This window comes from Mustelus asterias, unplaced genomic scaffold (assembly GCF_964213995.1).
Source record: "Mustelus asterias unplaced genomic scaffold, sMusAst1.hap1.1 HAP1_SCAFFOLD_382, whole genome shotgun sequence".
In the NCBI taxonomy this organism is placed as follows: Eukaryota; Metazoa; Chordata; class Chondrichthyes; order Carcharhiniformes; family Triakidae; genus Mustelus; species Mustelus asterias.
The window spans coordinates 303,489-323,570 of NW_027590338.1; the positions used below are offsets into that span (position 1 = coordinate 303,489).

A 20,082-nucleotide genomic window follows, 5' to 3' on the forward strand; every position below is an offset into this window, starting at 1 on the left:
GCCTTCAATTACATTGATATTGTTGCAGAATAAAGTTTATTTATTAGTCAAAAGTAAGGCTTACATTAACATTCAAATGAAGTTACTGAGAAAGCCCCTTAATCGCCACATTCCGGCGCTTGTTCGGGTCAATGCACCCTAACCAGCACGTCTTTCAAATTGTGGGTGGAAACCGGAGCACCGGGAGGAAACCCACGCAGACATGGGGAAAACGTGCAAACTCCACACGGACGATGACTGAAGCCGGGAATCGAATCCAGGTCCGTGGTGCTGTGAGACAGCAGTGCTAACCACTGTGCCACCCATGTACACGAATCCCACTTTCCAGCATTTGGCCCAGAGCTTTGAATGTTATGGTATTGCTGGTGTTCATACATTTTAATAGGTTGTGATGAATGCCTCATCTACTACCCACCAAGGCAGTGCATTTCGGTCTCCCACCAGCCTCTGGGTGAAAACATTTTCCTCAAAACCCCAGTAAACTTTCGGCACCTCACCGTAACATTATGCCCCCTCTTTATTGACCCTTCAAATCAGGGTAGCAGCTGCTTCCTATCCACCCTGTCCATGCTCCTCGTAACCTCATACACCTCAATCGTCCTTCGGGAAAAAGATACAAAAGTCTGACGTCACGTACCCACCGACTCAAGAACAGCTTCTTCCTTGCGGCTGTCAGACTTTTGAATGGAATTGACTTGCATTAAATTGATCTTTCTCTACACCCTAGCTATGACTGTAAGACTACATTCTGCACTCTCTCATTTCATTCTCTATGAACGGTATGTTTTGTCTGTATAGCGCGCAAGAAACAATACTTTTCACTGTACGTTAATACATGTGACAACAATAAATCAAATCAAACCAAATCAAATCAGGTCCCACCTCAGCCTTGTTGTGCCCCCAGAGAAGAGTGGAGAACTTAAGTGTGTATCTTTATGGGAGAATTGGATATTAAATTATTCGCATGAGTTCTGCTCCGGGCTCTGAGAATCATTCCCGTGGCTTGTGATTCCTGGTGTGTCAGCGTTCGGTTCGAATGTAGTGCCATGTCTGCCTTGGGGATATTTGATGGGACAATGCAGAATTAACCGCATGCTTCAATACAGTGCATTCAGTCAGGTCAGCATGCCCCTGCTCTGTCATGGAAACCGATATGTGAATGTGACAGGCTATTATGTGAAAAAGTCAGAAATGCTGACTGTGCCGTCAATCAGCTTCCGCCACTTTATAACAAAAGGCAGGTGTAGATGGAACACTGGGTGACACAGCGGCTCCTTCACTGAAGTGTAGTAGGTTCGATAAAAATCCAAACAGGATTGAATAAAAAGCTGTGTGGGTTAAAAGCGGCGGCATGAGAGAAGGGGCGTTCGGTTTTGAAAATAGCGCAATTAGGATATGTCGTGCAGCTAGGCAGTTAACAACCTCGACATTACGTACTTTGTAATTCAAGATTTATTTACAATTTCATAGAGAACACTTTATGGAAACATATAATTTAAAGTTGACCCCAGGTGAATATACAAACTGAGCGTCACAATGAGAACAGAATATTGATCGTTTAAACAGCCAATTGTCTAAAACTATCTCAAACTGGAGAGAAAAAAACGGGGCCTCGACATAAAATGCAGTGAACAATGCTAATGAGAAATAACGACTAATTAACAATACGAAGTCTCACAACACCAGGTTAAAGCCCAAAATGTTTATTTGGTATCATGAGCTTTTGGAGAGCTGCTCCTTCATCAGGTGACTCACTTGATGAAGGAGCAGCGCTCCGAAAGCTTGTGATATCAAATAAACCCGTTGCACTTTAACCTGGTTTTGTGAGACTTATTACTGTGCACACTCCAGTCCAATGCCGGCATTTTAACATCATCATTAGTTTACAAATCAATTCAAACAATGGCGACACTCAAAGATACAATCATACTATCGACATGATTATCTCATTCAATTAAAAAAAAGTAACAGAAATCCAGCTTATATTGCAACCTCGATTTTGGATTCGGATCTGTTCACTGGAGGCACTATAACTTTGAGGATCACGATGATAACGTACTTTAATTCCACAGCACCATTTTGTGAATAAACGGATGGGTAAATACCACACGATTTCCGAAACTCAATCAATTACTCCACCTCCAAAGAGAAATAAAATGACTAAACAGCCGTTTTATGTCTTTGAGACATTTAACTGAAAGCTCTTATTAATTGAGACTTCTGGACATTTTTCAATCTTCTCCTATCTGATTCAAATGTGAGTAGATTGAATCATCTCACCTTCAACAGAGTGACTGCAGCGCTGTAGGACATGCTTAGGAAGAACAGGACTATGAATGTAGAAGCGGTTGTCCAGATGTTGCTGTTATCATCCTCCTTGACTGCAATCCTGATGGACTCTGTGGAATCTACGGGATGATATAGGGGACACTTTTAGTTCTTCTGTTAACCTAGGTTATTATTTTGGTTGCTCGTCTTTTATTTCTTCAAGGTATTATGTTGTTTTCTGATATAATTTTCAATCCTATCTGTTATTAACTTAATCGCATAATGCAATTTTCAATACATATATTATTAAGTTAACCTCTCTCAGCAAGATAAGGTGTTACAATGTCCACAACCGTTCTTCTTTTATTTTCCTCATACAGCCCGTTTTCGCAAATACATGTTATTCCTCAATCTTAGGCGTCCATTTAGTCTGGTGTAATTTTCTGCCAACTGTCACTAAACAATACTCTGAAGACTAAACAGGTGAAGTTAACTAATATGGACTGAGTGACTTGGGTCTACATTCTCCCCAGCTTAGAACAATGAGAGGAGATCACATGGAAACAAAATAATCCGAAAGGATTTGACAAGCTAGACACTGAAATGTCGTTTCCGCTGGTTCCAAAGGGCATATCCCTTGGATAATTATGAGTTAACTTAGGTCTGAGATGACGAGGCATTCCTTTATTATGATTATGAATCTTTGGAGCCTCTTCCCCAGAGGATACTGGATCATCTCTACCAGCTCGACCTTTGCCTCTGGTTCCATTTGTGCATCGCCGGTGTCTGCCGTTGTGAGCGTATTCTCTCTACTTCAAATGAATTAGAGGAGATCGCATTGAAACGAAATCATCCCAATGGGTTTGACATGACAGACACTGAGAGATTGTTTCCTCTGGTTCTGGAATCCACAATAATGGGGCATAGCCTTTGGATATGTGGGTTGTAGTTTAGGGCTGAGATAAGGAGTCACTCCCTTACTTAGGATTATGAATCTCGGACGTTATTTGCCCTAGAGGACTGTTGCCCACTGTGGAATATGTTTAGGGCTGAAGTAGACATACTTTTGGTTTTTCAGGTAAGCAAAGGACATGGGGAATGGGTGGGAAATTGGAGTAGGACGCAATATCAGGCATGATCGTATTAAATATTAAAGTAACTCACATTTGGCCTCTTGTCTAGTCATATAATCCCTACTGTCCAGAAGAGGCCATTCGGCCATCAAGTCTGCACCAACTCTTGGCAAAGGTGCATTACCCAAGCTCTCTGCCGCCATATCCCCGTAACTCCTCATATTCCCCATGGCTAATCCATGTAACCTAAATATCTTGGGACACGACGTGCAAGTTAGCAACATCAATCCAGCTAACCTGCTCATCTTTGGATTGTGGGCAGAAACCAGAGTACTCAGAGGAAACCTATGCAGACACACAGGAAGAATGTGTAAACTCCACACAGACAGCCACCTAAGGCCCGAATTAAACCGGTGTCCCTGCATCTGTGAGGCAGCAGAGCTAACAACTGTGTCACTGATAGTATTTTCTATTTACTCCTGATCTACCAAGAAGATTTTAGAGAAAAGTACAGATAGCCATTTATTGTGGTATTGTAAATGATAACAGGTAATAGATCGGAAGAATTACATTTTTTGTTTGTGTAGGTTTGGCAAATAATTTATTCACGTCAGTTTCTAAAGGAGAACGTTTTCAGCCTTTGACAGGCCAATATGTATTGAAATCACGTTTTACAAAATGTGTCTCTTAGGAAACCGACTTCAATATTAATTGTCCCTATAGCCTTCCGTTTTGGTTTGTGTTTTAGTCTTTGTATATGTGTGTAGGAGGATAATGCTGACCTGCTTTATTCTTTGATTGTGTGTCCCTGTGTGTGGGAAGGTGTTACGTGCGCGCATGTCCATATAAATATGTGAAAAAGAGACTTTTCGAAGCTTCCCATCTTGCAGTCAGAGGACAATTGTACGAAGATCAAATGTAAATGCAGCAATAATTTATACTTCATGACAAAAGAGTGCAGATTGGTTGGCAAGTAAACTGTGATTGGTAGAGGGGTTCCAGGGCGAATGTACCTGTGAATCGTTGGTTGACAGTTAACTGCCAAGCTTTGTTTAAATTCAGACAAGGCACTTTAACCCTGATTGGTGAAGACATTGCTCTGAGGAATGAATCAGAGTGTTCTGTCGTCTACTTTGTTCAGATGGAACAGACACAATGTCTGTACAGTTATTTCTGTCTGAAAAGCAGCTTTTAACACAGTTAGTTGCACAACACTCACCACTTTCTTCCGAAGAATTATAAATTGGTGTTTCTTTTATATTTATTATTCTTGTGAAGAGCCTGGTGAGTGCAATATGTACAGCTTCAACATGTCTCCTTTTCAGCGATACGCAACTTCTGTACTACCATATGAATATTTGATTGTTAATGTTTTCATATGAAAATGATGTGCATTATGTGTATTTATTAGTCCGCGTCAATGGGCATATTTTATGTTTGTCCATTCCTATGCATCAATGTATGTTTTAATATTTCTGCTTGTGTGTGTATTTGACTGTTAATGTTAGGCAGTGAGTGTTTATGTGCTGGAGTCCATATTTAGGTGTTATTGAGTGTGTTACTGTGGGCTCATATGTTCATATGTTTATGACTCAGTTTGTGTGCCGGTGTGTTTATGAATATTGTAATGTTTTTGTCCTTGTGTGTACATTTGATATAGATTTCACTCATGTGTATGTGCGCACATATGTGTTGAATCATTTGTATCTCTCGCTTTCTGCCAATGGGTCTGCTAATGGGTGTTTTTCACAGTCAGAGTATGCTCACTATTTTGGCTATGCTTGGGTCTGAGAATCTGTTGGCCTGTGTTTGTGAATGCCTGTTTGAGTTTTTTATTGCGAGTGTATGTGTGTCAATGTGTATGATCGTCTTAAACGAATGGTTTTTTTTTAATTTGCGAGAGGTAATGATTTATTGATGTTTACGTTTGTATTTGCTTCTCGGTCTGTGAGCGTGTTTGTGGTGATATACATGCCTGTGTTTATCTGTTTTCTGTGTGTCAGCAATTGAAAATGATCATTACTGCTCCAAGTTTCACCGAGTACAATGAACCGGAACTGGCCCTGCCAGAGTATATTAACAGAATAGTGGCCTCATTCTGAAGACATGTAGTGTAATGTGAGCTGCAATGTGACAACAAACTGAACGAAAGAACAATTCAAATTTAGAACAGGAAAAATCGGGTGGGCTTCATTCACTGGTGAAGTTTTGGGTAGCTAGAATTTAATGCATCATACTTTTAACAGATTTGAACCAATAGCAGCTGAGTGTACATAATAGGTTCCTTTCTAATTTCTCTGCTTGGCGGATCGGAGTATAATTGGTTTACAATTGCCCTTACCCCTGTCTCTGGTGCCAGAGTGAGTATAATGGGCTAGCAAAAGCACTTCCTCCTCTCTCTCTGGTGCCAGAGTCAGTATAATGGGTTAACAATTGCCCTTTCTCCTGTCTCTCGTCATGACAGATTGAGAATAATGGATTAACAATGGCCATTTTCTTTACAATCTCTGGTGGGTGAGTGGAGACGTGGGAAGACAGTGAGTTCATGATTTCCTTTTATCCCCTGTCTGTTTGGGAAGTGCGTATCTGTGGGTTAAGTAGACCAGTGTCCCAGCGACGGCGGGGGAGGATAGCTTCATTTCTTTTTCTTATGTTGCTTTGACTTCAGTTCCCACTGGGCGCCATGCGGCAACGTAGAAGTGATCAAAGCTTTGATGGAGTTGACAACACGAGAAACGAATCGTCTATATTTTAAAGTGACTGCACATCACCAGTAACTGGATGAACGTTGCTGAAGTTACTCAGCGGGATCATGGAATTAATTATCATCAATTTGTCGTTATTTGGTGCTCCAACGCAATTTGGAGCGCAGGTTTTCTGAGCCTAAGGCAAGAGACTGGCAAGTAACTTCCGTCAGGGGAGCAGTTTTTATTCTCGTGGCTAACACTGGAAGCAAGATTAATGAGCAAGTTTTATGTTTATCTCACAGGTAGAAGGGGGAAAAAAACTTTATTATTTTTATTGCGTCTCGAAACACAACCGACAGATTTTTACTGACATTAATGAACGGTGTTCATCAGCGCAATCTTCACAAAACTGGGTTTACCGCTGGATTTCTTAGCCGTTCTGATGATGGTCTTCAAGGGGAAGGCTTCCTGTCCCACCACACAGGAGTAAGAAATGTCGCTGGCCCACTCTTCTGCTGCAATGGATAACAGGCTGGACATGAAGTAGGAGCTATTGCCGTTCTCCGCCACCACCTCGGTGTTCTTGTAGTTCCCAGGATTCACCAGCTTGCCATTGACGGTCCACTTGACGAAGATGTCTGGGGGGGAGAAACCTCTCACTAAGCAGCTGAGGTAAATGAATCTCTGAGTGAAGGCTTCTTCTGCCGAGGGCAGGGGGATAAAGATGGATGGTTCCCGCGGATTTGGATCTGCAGACAATGTATAATAAATGTCAATTGTTAAGGACCTGATATGAAATTCCAAGGTATTTTATGAAGTTAGCCTCGACCCTAACTTTGACATCTGATTTGGCATTAGGGTGAGTATAAGGTGTTTCAATCCAGGTATGATTCAAGTGTCCCACTAGGAAGCTTTTGTCAAAACAAACATTATTTAACAACACAGTTCAAAAATAACCAAAAGAACTGGCATAAGTTTACCAATTAAAGTACTTAAATACGGCATCATGTAATTCTTAACAGCTAGTTAACAGATGCTTAAATGGGCACTAGATTTCCAGCCTTTTGACACTTCTGAAGAGTGATCCAGACAGACACCTGTCTGTTAATTCTCGTGCAGCAACTCCCAAACAGAAGAATCCCGGAGAAAAAGGCTTATTTCTTGGCGGATTTCAGTCTCCACTTCAGACAGAGCAAGAGTTGCAGAGGAAGCAACCTCGACCTAAAGATCCCAAAAGCAAACTGCCTTGAGTTCTCTGTGAAATCTAGCTTCACTCAATCATAAGATCTTACCTATCCATCAAGCTAATCAAGCCCCAGTTTGCAATATCCCAAGGGAAAACACAAAAGAACAGAATCTGCACTTGTTCAGACCAAAACAGACATTGCAGCAATTAAGATCAATTAGGCTGCTGCGTACAGACAGAGCAGTTCCGATCATAGAAAAACAAACTGCTACAAGAGATCCTGCGCAATCTATTTCATAAAGATACAGTATCGTAACACAATAAACTGGAAAATGCCGGATACAATGAAACCGCTGGTCAGATATGAGAGAAATGTGCTTTGTGTTGGATTTTAAAGGTTTCCATTTTTCATTTTGTGACCTGTCCAGTTTCCCAGCTCAGAACAGAGGTGAACAAAAATATTTTTCCTGAGCACTTAGCGGGTTGGTCTCGAAATATTGATAAAGTTAACAATATCGATACAGGCCATTCAGTCCTGCTGGCCTGTGTTTGTGTTCAAGATTCACACTCGGTTCCTCCCACCTTATTCCATCTAAAACCATCACCATGGCCGTCAATTCATTTTTCATTTTTCTATTTCTCATTCTCCCCTTAAAGTCTCCAGGCACAAAGTGCTTGGTTAGTGGAAATGCCAATCAGGATAAATCAGAAATACACTGAATAGTAAATATTGACCTTTGCATTTACACTCGAAATAGAAACAATGACTCACTAATCACTTCAACCTCTCCACCCACCTGTTTTCTTGTGGATGGTATTTCTGAAAGGAGTCGGCAGATCCTGATGGCTCACCACGCAGTCAAACACAGCCCCACTCAGCCAGGCTTGTGTCGAGATGTTTAAGTTGCTGACCTCAGAATCTTCTCCAGACTGGTCGGCAATCTCTGATTTCAAATGCTTCTTCTCTTGGATCCAGGACACGTTGACTCCAGAAGGAGCATTAGAAATGACCCAGGCTAAGGTTGCGGTCGCCTTCAGTGGTGGTGGCAGTATCGTCACTGTGGATTCAAGGCACTGGGGAGGATCTGTGAATGAATAATGAAAATCAACACAAGTTCCATCTTCAGCATCAGGACAGCAGTATTCAGCCTTCACTTTCTAAACAGAAATAAATCAACTTTAAGATATTAACCAACGATACTGCCACCACCACTGAAGGCGACCGCAACCTTTGATACACAATGGAAAACCTGCTTGGTCTGTGAAAACTATTCTCATTGTTAAAGTAGTTCGGCACCGGTATCATTCTAATGAATCTGCATTGCAAATATACCATTTCTGATCTCAAGAAGGCAGTACTGACCGATGATTTATATATAATATGAAGACATTTTCCAACATTTTACCCTGAAGTTATTACCTGTACAAGAGTGTCAGACGCCCACTGTCTCTCTCTCTCTCTCTAAATATTATCAACTGTCTGAGGATAAAGCTGATACCAAGTCCACCTGTCCCACTTTTTGATATCAAACTAGAGGGAAATATCACTTGTTGTTATTTTAAAACCCTGAATGGTGACCAACTCTAAATATGGTTTTTACTTCAACATGAAACACAAACTATATGGCAGTTAAGCCAAATTTTTCTATGCTTGGTAATAATTTTAATTAATGCCTGATTTTGATTAACATCGGAGTGCAAAATGATATATTGTTTGTGTCTCATACCCAGAGATCCGATGATTATTTGAATGTGGGTGAGCCCTTGATGAGTGACCTGGCAGGTATAGACCGCGTTGCTGAACCATTCCCCAGCGGAGACTGTCAGCCGACTGCTCGCTGAGAAGTTCCCGTTCACTTCCCAGGCGGGAGAGATGACAATTCCTGAATCCATGGGCTGTCCATTCTTCAGCCACTTCACCGTCATTGACTTTGGCTAGAAATCGATGATTGAACTGAGGATGGTTGCAAATTTCCTGCTTGTGATTTCTTCACTGGGACTCACAGTGAGGATAACGATTGGCGGGATTTTCCCTTCAAGAAATGCATGTTCAGCGTTCTTTTCATTAGTAAATTAATAGCAACAGTTCGAGTTCTTGTATCCTTAACAGGCTAGTTATGGACAACAGAATGATATCAATGGTTTGTTTGAGTGCAAAAAAAAGGTGACAAATGGAATTTAATCTGGAAAAATCCGAGTTGATATTTTTTGAGAGGGATAGCAAAGCAGAGGAGTGTTCAATAAACAGAAAGATAGAGAGGGATTGAGCAAGTGTGAGACTTTGCGTGCATGTCCACTGGTCAAAGGACATGAGAGGAACGGGGAGGATCAGGCTATTGAGTTGGATGTTCAGTGATGATCGCATTGAATGGCAGAGCTGGCTCAAAGGACCTTACACCTGCTCAAAAATTCTTTATTTCTATGTTTCAATGTAGCACAGGAGGACAACATGGTCAAACGAATCATATTGAATGCTTTCATTCACTGGGCAAGTTATTGATGACAAAATCACGGGTATTTTGATAGAACTGTTTAAAATGCTGTTTAAGCCACAGTTTTGGCTTGTGCGCAGTTCTGGGGATCATATCGCAGGAAGGTCATAATTATTATGGAGAAATTCAGGATAGATTTACAAGAATGTTACTTGGGCTTGAAAATTGCAGATCTGATGAAAGTTCGGAGAGGCGAGGGTAATCTTCATTCTAACAGTGGATACTGATGGATGACCTAATTGAGGTGTACAAAATTATGAGGGACCTACACAGAGTGAACAGGAAATAATTCATTCCTCGAGTGGAGGGCTCAATTACTGGGGGTGGGGTAGGGGGTTAGATTTCCAACGATTGGTAGAAGGATTTGAGGGGACATGAGGAAACACATTTTCACCCAGATGATAGTGGACATCTGGAATTCACTTTCTAGGTTGGTGAATGAGGCTGAAATATGCAAATTATTAAAAGGTTCTTGTATCAATATGTAAAGTGTTATAACCGGCAAGGCCAATGACCTGGTGCTGGAAAATGGGATTGGAATGCACGGAGAGTTTACTTTTTGGCTGGTGAAAACACTATGGGCTGAACGGCCTCTATCTACACTGTAAATTGTCGATGATTCTGCTGTTCAAATGCACTTTGATGTCAGTAGACAATAACCTCGAATTTGCAGGAACATAACTTTGCAGAGTCCCACAAATTTGTTATAACCAAGACCCTATCAAACAACTTATAATTTAGGTTTAGCTGTTCTGTTTCTCACAGGTTCCACAATACTTACATTGCATTCCAATGCTCTTCACTAAGCCGAAGTGTCGAACCTCACAGTTGATTCTGCTGCATTCTCCCTCTGACTCGGTGATGGTTTGTGATTTATATAAACGATCTGGAAGAAGGTGTAACTGGGGTGATCAGTAAGTTTGCAGACGACACGAAATTGGCTGGACTTGCAGATAGTGAGGAACATTGACAGAGGCTACAGATGGATATAGATAGGGTGGAAATTTGGGCAAAGAAATGGCAGATGAATGCGAAGTGATGCATTTTGGTAGAGCTAACGTAGGGGGAGCTATACGATAAATGACAGAACCATAAAGGGTTTAGACATGCAGAAGGACCTGGGTGTGCAAGTCCACAGATCCTTGAAGGTGACGTCACAGGTGGAGAAGGTGGTGAAGAAGGCATATGGCATGCTTGCCTTTCTAGGACGGGGCATAGAGTATAAAAGTTGGGGTCTGATGTTGCATATGTATAGAACGTTGGTTCGGCCGCATTTGGAATACTGCGCCCAGTTCTGGTCGCCACACTACCAGAAGGACGTGGAGGCTTTGGAGAGAGTACAGAGGAGGTTTACCAGGATGTTGCCTGGTATGGAGGGGCTTAGTTATGAGGAGAGATTGGGTAAACTGGGGTTGTTCTCACTGGAAAGACGGAGGATGAGGGAAGACCTAATAGAGGTGTATAAAATTATGAAAGGCATAGATAGGGTGAACGGTGGGAAGCTCTTTCCCAGGTCGGTGGTGACGTTCACGAGGGGTCATAGGTTCAAAGTGAGGGGGGTGGGGGGGAGGTTTAACACGGATATCAGAAGGACATATTTTACACAGAGGGTGGTGGGGGCCTCGAATGCTCTGCCAGGCACGGTGGTGGAGGCGGGCACACTGGGAACGTTTAAGACGTATCGAGATAGCCACATGAACGGAGTGGGAATGGAGGGATACCAAAGAATGGTCTAGTTTGGACCAGGGAGCGGCGCGGGCTTGGAAGGCCGAAGGGCCTGTTCCTGTACTGTATTGTTCTTTGTTCTTTGTTCTTTGGTTAACTGCTCAGGGTGGAGGTTCCCTTCGTGTTTCTCACTGACGGGTAAGTCTTAAATCCAGTGGTGATCGGCTGCCCATCTTTCTTCCAGATCAGTGTGGTGACGTCTGGGGAGTAGTCCATCGCCGAACAGCCGTAGGTGACGGAGCCGTCGGCGTTGTGTTGCCGACAGGAGGACACCAATATGTAGAGAGTGGACGGAGACGGTGCCGCTGGGAAAGAATGGCCGATTGAACAAGTTAGACTCTGTTATTTGTGATCAAGATATCACACAACTCATAATGTGGATACAGTTATAAAATTTATCCTTATATTTTCCAGTTAAAACTTGCATCCACATTTGATATTCTATAAATTCCATCATTTACGAACCAGCGCCTGTTTTGAAATTCACACATTTTTCTCCTTCTCTACAACATTACAAAAATTGCATTCTGATGTCAACTGACATTGCTTTGGATTATAGTTGAAGAGAAGAGATTTTCCCCATTATTTCCGCTACTATTTATTTCTCAACCAACAGCCATTTGTGATGAAGAAGTTGTCACTTCACTTAGATCATTGGAAGTTTGGAAATTGTCTGTGTTCAAACTGACTGATGCCCCTTCCTCACGCCACGTCACTCCCCCTCACTTCCCAAAACAAAGAATAGTGACTTTGCTTCAAAAACACCTTCGGTATAAAAAAGTATGAATGGTGTATGTCAGAGGGTTTGTGTGTGTGAGAGAGAGAGAACATGTGACAGCATGTATGAAAGTATGCGTGTGAGGGAGAGTATATATGTGAAAGGTGAAGTGTGTGAGAAAAATAATTTGTGCGCCAGAGACAGTGTGTGAGCAACATTGTGAGTGTGTGCGAGAGTGTTTGTGATTGTGTTTGTGAGTAAGGGAGCGTTTTAACAGAATTAAATACTTATTTGTTCATTTAATTTATCAAAATAAATTTAAGCCTCCTCGTTCTGAATTGTGCTCAAGTTCAGGTCACTCACATTCAATGGTTTTCTGATGCACAAAATGCTTCAACATAATTAATTTATTCAAATTAATATCTGCGCTGTTCAGAAAGATTCTTGTAATAAATTAACTTGCATCATTTGATCCGATTAATGGAAGTTTTTTTTCATACGTTGATATCTCGATACGTTTTCATATATTCGTTGCTGATTCAGTTGACTTTGCGGGGCAAAGTCTCTCAGGTGTGACAAAGGACAAGTTACGATGTACAATGAAACTCACATTCCTCACCGGAAAAGCTTCTGTCTCCACATGCAGGGGTGGAATTCAACAGTAACCCATCTCTCCACTGCACTGAAAAAGTCCAGGTCAGTAACAGTACTGCTCCGATATAAAATAAATCTCCCTCTGCATTGTCCCATTACATATTCCCAGGAGAGGATTCAGTCCAGTTTAGGTATACATGCAGTAGCTATAAGCAATTCAGAGGCTGGGAATTCTGTGACAAATAATTGAACTCAGATCGCTCGAAGTCTTTTCATCTACAAGTCTACAAGTCTCAATAAGTAAAACTCAAGAAATTCGGCAATTTTCAGGACAAAGCAAACCGCAATATTGGCATCCCATCCACCACTTTAAACATCTACTTCCTCCACCACCGACGCACAGCAGTGCGTACCACATACAAGATGCACTGCAGCAATTCAGCAGTACTCCTTCGGCAGCACCTTCCAATCCCGAAACCTCCATCACCTGGAAGGAAAAAGGCAGCAGATGCCTTGGAACACAACCACTTTCAAGCTCCCCTCCAAGCCACTCACCATCCAATGTATTTGGTCATACATTGGCTTTTTTTCATTGTCTCTGGGCCAACAGCCGGGAACTCCCTCCCTAATAGCGCCAGTGAGTATATCTACACCACATGGTTTGCAGCTATACAAGGACTTTTCACATCAACAGTACATCATGGAATAATTAAGCACAGAAAACAAACATTGGCATAGCCAATGACTGTAAATTCCATGACGAGATTAAAAAATATAATGCAAACGAATTTCGCCCTGTACCCTACACAATTAACGAGGCAATTGAATGCTACAGCAAGGATTAGATTGGAGTAAACCTCTCATTGCATTGCTTCATCGAACATTCAAAACCGAGAAATGACTGGTTAAAAAGTAACCAAGTTTGGCGGTTGTGTATTGTTCTTTCTGATGGTCATAATCTGGCTGAGGAGCCCAACTGAAAATGAGCAAAACTTTCACGTTCCTCACAGATACGTCAAAAACGTCAGTTAAATTTCACTCCCTGAAATACATGAGAGCGACCCAAAAGAGTTACAACCAGTCAGGAAGATTCCCGGCCCCAGCACAGTGACCACACGCACAGAAACAGAAGGCATGGCTGCAACAACCGAGTTCCCAGCAAATAGATCAGTTCAATCTGTTAATTTCATTCAAACTGTTTGATTCTGATTGATCAATGTTTAACTTACAACAGAATATCAATCGCGTCTTTTAAATTAGACTGAAATGCGTTTCAAAACTCTCTTCGACTTCGAACCATCTCTTACTTTCGGTCTCAAAGCTCGAAAACTGGGGAAAAGTGTAATTTCTCTGAATATGATCAGGTGAATTACAACATATTCTGTGTAGTTTACTGTCTGCAATAGAGATTCAGCCACATGGTAAAAAGAAACAAATTAGGAATCATTGACATTGAAAACCAATGACCTGATTGATCTAATTTCCTAGTGAAATACAGGCAACAAAATAATCCGAGCATAACACCGTATCGAGCTGAGCACAGTAAGGAAATGCATTGTTTTCTGAATTCATTTTAGATACAAGTAAGAACGTAAGAATATAAGAACTACGAGCAGGAGAAGGCCGTCTGGCCCCTCGAGCCCGCTCCGCCATTAAATAAGATCATGGCTGACCTTTTCGTGGACTCAGCTCCACTTAACCGCCCGCTCACCATCACCCTTAATTCCCTTACTGTTCAAAAATATATCTATCCTTGCCTTAAAAAACATTCAATGAGATATTCTCAACTGCTTCACTGGGCAGGGAATTCCACAGATTCACAACTCTTTCTGTGAAGAAGTTCCTCCTCAACTCAGTCCTTAATCTGCTCCTCCTTATTTTGAGGCCATGCCCCCTAGTTTTAGTGTCACACGCCAGTGGAAACAACTTCTCTGCTTCTATCTTATCTAATCCCTTCATAAGCTTATATGTTTCTATAAGATCTCCCCTCATTCTTCTGAATTCCAATGAGTATAGCCCCAGTCTCCTCAATCTCTCCTCATACGCCAACCCTCCCAACTCTGAAATCAACCTAGTGAATCTCCTCTGCACCCCCTCCAGTGCCAGTACACCCTTTCTCAAGTAAGGAGACCAAAACTGTACACAGTACTCCAGGTGTGGGCTCACCAGCACCCGATACAGCTGCAACATTACCTCGCTGTTTTTAAACTCCACCCCTCGAGCAATGAAGGACAAAATTCAATTTGCTGTCTTAATTACCTGCTGCACCTGCAAACCAATTTTTTGTGATTCATGCACAAGGACACCCTTTGCATAGCCGCATGCTGCAATTTTTTACCATTTAAATCATAGTCCATTTTGCTATTATTCCTACCAAAATGGATGGCCTCACATTTACCAGCATTGTACTCCATCTGCCGACCCTCGCCCGCTCACTTAGATTATCGGTATCCCTTCGCAGACTCTCAGCGTCCTCTGCACACATTGATCTGTCACTCATCTTAGTGTCATCTCCGAATTTTGACACACTACACTTGGTCCCCAACTCCAAATCATCTAAGTAAATCATAAACAATTGCGTTCCCAATACTGATCCCTGAGGCACAGCAGTAGTCACTGATCGCCAACCAGAAAAACACCCATTTCCGCCCACTCTTTGCCTTTTGTTCGTTAACCAATCCTCTATCCATGCCACTACATTACCCGTAATACCGTGCACCTTAATCTTATGCAGCAGTCTTCGGTGCGGCACCTTGTCAAATGCCTTTTGAAAATCCATTGTATAAAATCTTTAACATTTTGCACGCCAGTGTACAGCTCTGTTGCAGAAGGTAATTTATGTTGAACTAGTTACCACAAATATTATATTGCAAGTGATTGCTAATTATCTGTTAGTTCTCCTGTTGACTGATTTGTACACTATAATCAAATAGTTTTGAATAACTTAAAACTTATTTCTTCATGGAACTTTGTTAATTAATTGGGGCTTAATTAAACTTTAAAGAATGTTAAAAATGAACTTTGGATGGGAATATCCAGAAATGCATGGTACTTTTCCTTCAATTTACTCACATTTCAATATTTGAATTTTACTTTTACTTCAACTTCCCTATTTTAATCTCAACGTAACATTGATGAAACTTAACTTCCATCCATTCTCGGAATACAATATATTAAATATGTTCAACTGAACTGACATCGCATTAACTGTCATAGAACCATAAGGTCCCTCCAATGCAGAAGGAAGCCAGTCGACCCATCGAGCCTGCATCGACAACAATCCTACCCAGGTCCTATTCCTGTAACACCACATTTACCCTGCTTTTCCCTCTGACACGAAGGGTCAATTTAGCATGGCCAATCAACCTAAACCGCACATCTTTGCACCGTGGGAGGAAACGGAAGCACCTTGAGGAAACACACACAGACACGGGGAGATGTGCAACTTCCACACAAACATTGAACCGACGCCAAGATCGAGCCTGGGTAGTGTGAGGCAGCTGTGCTAACAACTGTGCCACCGTGCCACCCGTCAATGCCTTGTAACATCATGTGCTAAAGCGAGACTCTCGAATTTATATTTGGTAACGGCACTGCGGCCTAAGACCAAAAACATTGCTTCCTCGATTTAATAATTAAGACCATCCCTGTAACTTAGTTATCGAACATTGCGCTTAAATAAAGAATATCCGAATTTAACAGTGCAAATTAGGACGAGGACAATATATTCAATTCCTCTGCAACACTGTGACATGATGAACTAAATAAATCGAGATTTTATTTAATAAGAATTAAGCATGGGGCTCAGGTATAATCACGCCTTCTATTTTATTATTCCACGTATAATTCTGCCCCGTGTGCAGCAGTTATGGGGGAAGGGTTTTATTATTCAGTGCAATACAATGGTATTTTTAATTAAAATATTTGAATTTCAATTATTTACATGTCAACCACAAACCGTGTGCTGCTGGCAACTTCCTACAATTCAAATGAATTCATATGAACAATTCCTTCACAGTCTGCGACTTCCACCTCTCAGAAAACTGATTAAAATAAGAGAAATGATGACTATCTTGTTATCCAACTACAAATGGCATTGCAGGAATTCTATGGTTGTGGCTGTGCAGAAATAATATAATAACCGGATCCACAAATTGTCAAACAGCAATGCAAAACGTATATTTAAGTCAATTAATTCAAAATATCTTTCGAAACTGAACACGACTGTAGAACCAACATGCTATTATTAAAATAGTTTCAAAGAATCATAGAATCCTACAGTGCAGAAGGAGGCCATTCGGCCCATCGAAACTGCACCGACATCAACCCCAGCTGGTTCCCCTGACACTAAGGGGCAATTTAGCATGGCCAATCCACCTAACACAATTAATCAGAAAGCATTTCCATTCCAGATACTTTGCGGTTACGTTAAGTGCACAACAGTCCATAATTGTGAAAAACGATTGATGATTAATAAAATTAATATAAAATAATATTTGACTAATTTCGAGTGATATTTGCTGTTATAATTATTAAAATTATATCAATTTTAACTATCCAATTTGCAACTTGATAAATAATTAGTTTGTGATTGCAGCAACCAATTATGTTCTGAATTAAATCATAATTTCGTTTAATCTCTAATTATCACTTGAATGTCTTTTTTTAACGTCCCGTAAATTTTTATTATTTCTTAATTTCCGAAACCTGCCTGTTTTCGACCTTCAATCGTGCTTCAAAGTGTCTCAAATGCATAGACTATTTCCATTCAACCAGAAAACGTGTACGCTGTCAGTGTCACTGAGTCAAAACAATGTAGAAATGACCAACTTTTTCAGAAATGCTACTTCTTCAAAGTCACCCAGACACACCATCTCCTCGGCAGAAAAAAAACACCAAAACACATCACTGAAGGACTGAATCCAGTTTCATGGAGAAGCAGGTCAACTCTACATCGAACGGATTCAAATATAGCATTGCAGGACATTTCTAATATCGAATCCAGAAAACCCACAAGCCGAGTATGAACTATTGAAGCAAATATGAGCCTCGAATAATGGCAATAACATTGGGAGTAGGTGGAATGTGTCCAAGAAATTAATATTGAACCTTCGCTGGATTTCATTCATACTAGGTTATATTTCAAAGGTATTTCAAATATATTTAAAAAAAACAGCAGATGGTAAAACCTGCGGCCATCGCGGTTCAGCATTTCAGAAACGCCAAACTGTGGCTGCAAGAGCGAACTATGGTCTGAACTAGCGTCGTAAACCGTGAATTAGTTTATTCTGCAATTATCATATATTTATATATATTTAGCTGCACTGGCAGACTGTCTGGCTTCTGCCGACAATCATGCCCAAGTAGTTTTAAGCGGGTAGACTGAATTCAAGCACAATACGTGTACCTGTTCAATGGCACCGAGTTTAAACAATGCAGAAGCAATGCAGAAGCGCCAAACCGTCTCACAAATCCTACTTAAAAGTCACCAGAAGCACAATCTGCTCAGCAGAAAAAAACACCAAATCATATCACTGAGGAAATGAAACAATTTTCATGAAGAAATTTCGCAATACTACAGACAAATTAAACAGAATCAAAGAGGAAACATTGCAACAAAGTCTGATTCCGAATCCATCAAATTCTCCTGTTCAGCGAGTGTATGAATAGCTTAACTAATCGGAAACATGAAATAATAGCGTCAGCATTGTGAGTAAGAAGAGGACGATCAACAAATGAACATTGAAACTCCAGCACACTTTGATAATCTTGGGTTATATTTCAAATACTTGTGCTGCAGGTTGTACCATCTGCAGCCATCAGATGCCATCAAGATTAAACTTCGTAACAGCGGGAGGGCGGGGGGGAGGGGACAGCGGGGGGGAGGGGGAAATAGCCGGGGGGGGGGCGGAAACAGCGAGGGGGGGGACAGCGGGGGGGGGGGGCGGAAACAGCGAGGGGGGGTGGGGACAGCGCGGGGGGGGGGGGTGGAAACAGTGGGGGGGGGGGGGGGAAGAGCGGGGGAGGGAAAACAGCGGGGGGCGGGGAAACAGCGTGGGAATGATGCATTAATGATTTAGCAGAAATCATTGCTTCCTTAGATATTTGCCAGACGAACGCTTTCCAATTTTGAAGTTCAAGTTAAGTTGAGCAATCAGGTTGAAAGTAACGGTTTTCTTCTTGAATTCAGTGACACGGGCTCTCAGTCTCACCATTGTAACACAGCGCAGTTGAACACTGCAGACAGGCCGATTGGCTGCCGTGTGCTGTCAGCTATGTCTGCAGTGTAGTATGATCACGTTAGCCTCACACACGAAAAGTTCCCGTTTTAAAATCAGGCAGGAATGCTGTTGGAACTTTCTCATTAAGGGTGCGAGAAGTCTGTGTGATTTAAGTTAATTGCTCAACATTACACGAATCTCGATGTTACATCAACTCAAATGCTTTCGGAAAATCAGAAACGCTGAATTTTAGGACACAATGACACTAAATAAAAGTTTGTAATGTTTGTACACATATTCGCAACTAGTTCATTCCACAACAGAATTTAATGTGCTTATAGATGCAGACAAATATATTTCTTCACCATCTGAAATGTACCTAATTGCGTGCTCATAAAGACAGGCACAAGTGAAACTGCAACTGAACTAGAGGAAATGGCGCACATTTCCCAGAAGCATTTTTTCAGAATTGTTCGACACGATAAAGAAACAGGAAAAGCCACTCAGACAGATCAGGAAATCGAAAATCAATGCGGACCTGCTGGACTTCCTCTTGATGAACGAGATTTCCGCGCCAGAATGTTTCACACACAGAATAAAGAGAGACCAAGTATAACAAACAGATCATTCATAAATCTCTTCCCTTGAAAAATATTTGATTTTGTTTTAAAGATGACTGTGGTCAAAATCATATAAGCACCATGGGATGTGCATTACCCAGTGACTCGATTTATTTTGTTGCACAGTCATGTTTGCAGTTCAATGTTGTATATTTCAAAAATATTCAGTTGAGAGTGAACATCTGTATTCATATTAACTGTTGAACAACAACAAATACTGGATACAACTGTTTGAAATTATTCTACCGAAGATGAGAATGATGCATTAATGATTGAGCAGAAATCATTGCACCCTTAGACATTTGCCGGACGAACGGTCTTTAATTATGAAGTACAAGATAAGTTGAGATATCAAATTGAAAGTAACGGATGTGTTCTTGTATTAAGTGACATGGACTCTCAATCTAACCATGAGAACCTGCAGCGACGCAGTGGAGTTGAACATTGTAGTCAGGCCAATTGGCGGTATTATGCGGTTACTTGATTCTGTTGTATTGT

General features: G+C 41.3%; 1 pseudogene; it reads right to left on the reverse strand.

Annotated features, from left to right (window-relative positions):
- Window positions 1-2,271: 2,271 nt before the first annotated feature.
- LOC144486536 (Ig heavy chain C region-like) overlaps window positions 2,272-20,082 on the reverse strand; it is a 36,672-nt pseudogene continuing 18,861 nt past the window's right edge.